Below are 3,960 nucleotides of genomic sequence, written 5' to 3'. Positions count from 1 at the left end.
TCAAGGAAAATCACAAATGCAGGAAATAACAGTTACAGTAATGCTTGTTTTCCCTCATACAAGGAGTGCAGGGGTGTTGCAGGGGGCTTTTAATTTTAATAACGGATTTTGGGGTTTTTGTTAGAAAATCTGTGATTTTTTTTCGTCAGAGAAAACCAGGATCCCTGGTCATAAGAGACCATTTGAGTTTCCCAGGTTGCCCCTTCAAAGAGCGTGAACTCCTACCACTTGTGGAGCAAGTGTTACAAGGAATCCCAGCAACCAAGTGTTGGTGATAGTGCTGTCCTGAGGAAAACTCCCACTGAACATTTGGAAAAACCTAGTTGAAGTGAGAGAAAATCAGGCCACATGTAAATTATTTAAAGAAAAAATAAATACTTTGGCAACATGATAAATGTAAAGGGCCCAATAAAAAAAAGCTATAAAATCTTATCTTACAAATATTGCATCAGGGATTCTGGATATGCCTTTTCCTTAACAATTTTATCTTCCATCTTGGTTTTACCTTTCAGAGTTTGTGTTGTGTATTCTTAAAGGTCACTGAAGGTAGGAGGCTTTATATACCTCTGTTGTTTAAAAAAGTAAGCCATTGAATACTGTGTTTTAACTCTCCCATATATCTCTAGAAAACTCATATTAAAAATACGCAAGATCAAATACTGCACACTAATGTATTCCAATAAATGCATAACATGTATCTCATGCTCAATCAAGGCTATTCTAGAGGTCTTTTATTATACTCTTGATGCTAATAAAATAAAGGCAGAAAAGGAGGAAAACAACAAGTCAAAGTGCAATAGGACACTGAATGCTAAAATCTGTAAGGCTGCAGAAACTGACAGTGAAATTAAAGTCACTGTCAGTCCAATGAGAGGGTATACATGTTCCTCATGAGCATATTAAAGATTTTAAAGCTACATATATAAATTGAATACTTTAATTTTATCCATTGGAAGTAACCATTATGATATAAAATTGCCATCTGTCAAGTACCACAAATGTGTCAATTGTGAAGTGAACCTGTGTTGTGGTATTAATAAAGGTATTAATTAATGAAGTAATATCGTTTATATGTTATGAAACATTTATGCTTGTGTTGCTATGATATGTAAATTGTACATGTGCAGGTTCATTTAGTGCAGGGGAAGTATTCACCTAGCCATAGGCCAAAGGCAGTACAGGGTGGCACTTTAGCAACTAACCGCTTCAGAGGCATGAGCTTTTACTGGGGACAGCCTATTTCATCATATGCTAGGAAAGGACTGGGAGAAAGAAAAGATTTTCTAAAGAAGAGAAAAAGACAAAGGAAAGGGTGCTGCTAAAAGAGGTTATTAGGGGATTGATTAAACCAGGGGTGTTCAACCGCCAGCCTGATGGCCGGGGCTGGCTTATGGGGCTCCACAGATGTCTGGAAATTTGGTGGTGGAGAAGCAGTGGCAGTGTTAACTGCTGCTTCCCTGCTGTCAGATTTTTGGACCTGTGGTGAGCCCTGGGGACCGGAGAAAGTCACTCTGTGTGCCAGATTGCAACAGCCAAACCTAGGCATGCAGTACATGGGGTCAAGCCAATGTGCTGGATCGCACCCACAGACTGACTTCACATATTGACTCCACATGGGATCTGATCTGTGGACCAGCCCTGTGCAACTCACCCAGCCTGCAGGGCTGGAAGGTTGTGAGCCACTATATTAGATTAAGTGAGATGAACAATGTAGTTAACATTGCGAGGGGCATCAGAGTTAATCACTATCCCAGGTAATGGGATAAGAGTTGATAGTCCTGAAAGCATGATTAATAAAATCCAGTTTGTGGATGATTTCTTATTCTGCAAATTTGCAAATTACAACATTTGAGGTTCGTTCAGTTGCTTCTCCACTAATGTCATATATACTATCGGACCTGCTGCTCTGTTATCTACATTGGCTAGATGAGGTAATTCCTATGTAAAAGAGTAAATGAACACCAGTTCAACATCTGTTCCGGAAGCACGTGTAAGCCAGGGGCAGAACACTTTAACCTCCCTGGATAGTCCATCACTGACTGCAGAGATACTGTCCTAAAACTAACTAACTAACTAAACCAACCTTAGCTTGAAATTGCAAAACAAGGAATCATCCACAGACTAGACTGCATTAACCATGAGTTCAACAAGACTATGAAAAATTTTTTTTTACTGACAACCTGCAAACTTTTTACAGATAACCAAACTTCTTACTGATATTTTTTTACATAATGTAATCTGTATTAGCATGTGTGTGTACACAGGCCAAATCTATGGAATGGTCTGGCCCTCTATTCCACAGAGGGGATATGCTGCAGAAGGCCCCTTACAAGGCTGGTGAAAGGAATCTACAAGTTCTGTAGCCTGGTTCTGCATCCTCTTAGCGCCTGCAGCCTGCATCTCAGCTCCCATAGCCTGAAATGCCTCAGAGCCTCCACAGTGCATGAAGACCAGGGGCAACAGGCTACACCCTTTTGGGGTTCAGGAAGCACCTACCTGCTGCAAGTGGATACAGGGCACCTATACATGTGCTGGATATCTGCTCTGATGCATGCTAATTAGCACACGTCAGAGCTGACTCAATGGAGCATGCTAAATAGCAGGGATCCTGGTTTTCTCTGATAAAAAAAAATCACAAATTCTATGACAAAAATCCCAAAATCCATTATTAAAATTAAAAGCCCCTTACAGCACCACCAACCCTGCCGGTGCCCCTCACTGCCTCCAAATTCCCCCCAATACTGCTGGTGACCTTCACTGCCCCCAAAATCCTCCAGTACTGCTGATGACCCTCACTGTCCCCACAACAGTCCCCCCACCCTATTCATGCCTCTTGCCTCCCTCCCATAGCCCTTGCCACCCAGCCATCCTGGAGGGGGGGCCCCAGCTGCCAGGGCTATGGGTCCCGGGTCCCAAGTCTGCAGCTCCCTGCCCCCAACAGAAAGCAGCTGCAGCAGAAGCAGCATGGAGCCGGCTCCCCCACTGCTGCCACTCACTCGGGTGGAGCTGAGACTGGCTCCTGGCTCCCCCCCAGCCCTGCTGGTGCCCCCCCCAGCCCTGCCAGATGGGCCCCCAGCCCCCTGCTAGCCCCAGTGACCTCAGGATCCAGGAGAACAGTGAGGCTGAGCCCAGCCATGGCTGAGTGAGAGTCTCAGGCCTTGCCATCCCCCTCCCCCTCCAGCAGAGCTGGGGTTTGCAAACAGCTTTCACAGGCTGCAGAGCTGCTTGCAAAAGCAGGGAATCTACAGGTTTCTCTGCTAAAAGAGAGAAATCCACATTTTCTCTGATAAAAAGCGGAAATTCACGGTTTTCTCCATTTTTCCGTGGGAGGTGGAAAACCCAGATCCCTGGTGGTGAGGGAGGGAGTGGGGCACAAGCAAGAGCAGGGGCTGGGTCACTCTGGAGAGATCTAGGAGGACACAGTGTTGTTCCCATCTACAAGAAGAGGAGGAGGGAGGACCTGGGTAACTATAGGCCAGTTAACCTAACTTCTATCCCAGGGAAAATCCTGCAAAAATTCATCAAAGAGTCTATCTGCGATAAGCTTGCAGAAGGTCGGATTCTGCATGACAGTCAGCGTGGCTTTGTTGTGGGCAGGTCTTGTCTTACCAATCTCCCTTTATGCCCAGGTAACTCGCCACCTGGACAAGAGAGAAGAGGCTGACATCGTATTCCTTGACTTCCAAAAAGCCTTTGATCTGGTACCCCACGATGTCCTTACGAGAAAATTGGAGGATTGTGGGTTTAACTCCGAGACAGTCAGCTGGGTGGGAAACTGGATGCAGGGTAGGACTCAGAGAGTCGTAACGAATGGATCTGTGTCATCCTGGAGAGAAGTGGTCAGCGGCATCCCACAGGGGTCGGTGCTTGGTCCAGTACTTTCCAACATCTTTATCAATGACCTGGATGTGGGGGTGAAGAGCTTGTTGCATAAATTGCTGATTTTATCCCCTGGAGGCT

Source organism: Gavialis gangeticus, unplaced genomic scaffold (assembly GCF_001723915.1).
Source record: "Gavialis gangeticus isolate Ggan-Ray unplaced genomic scaffold, GavGan_comp1, whole genome shotgun sequence".
Classification (NCBI taxonomy): Eukaryota; Metazoa; Chordata; order Crocodylia; family Gavialidae; genus Gavialis; species Gavialis gangeticus.
This window is presented reverse-complemented; position numbering follows the sequence as displayed.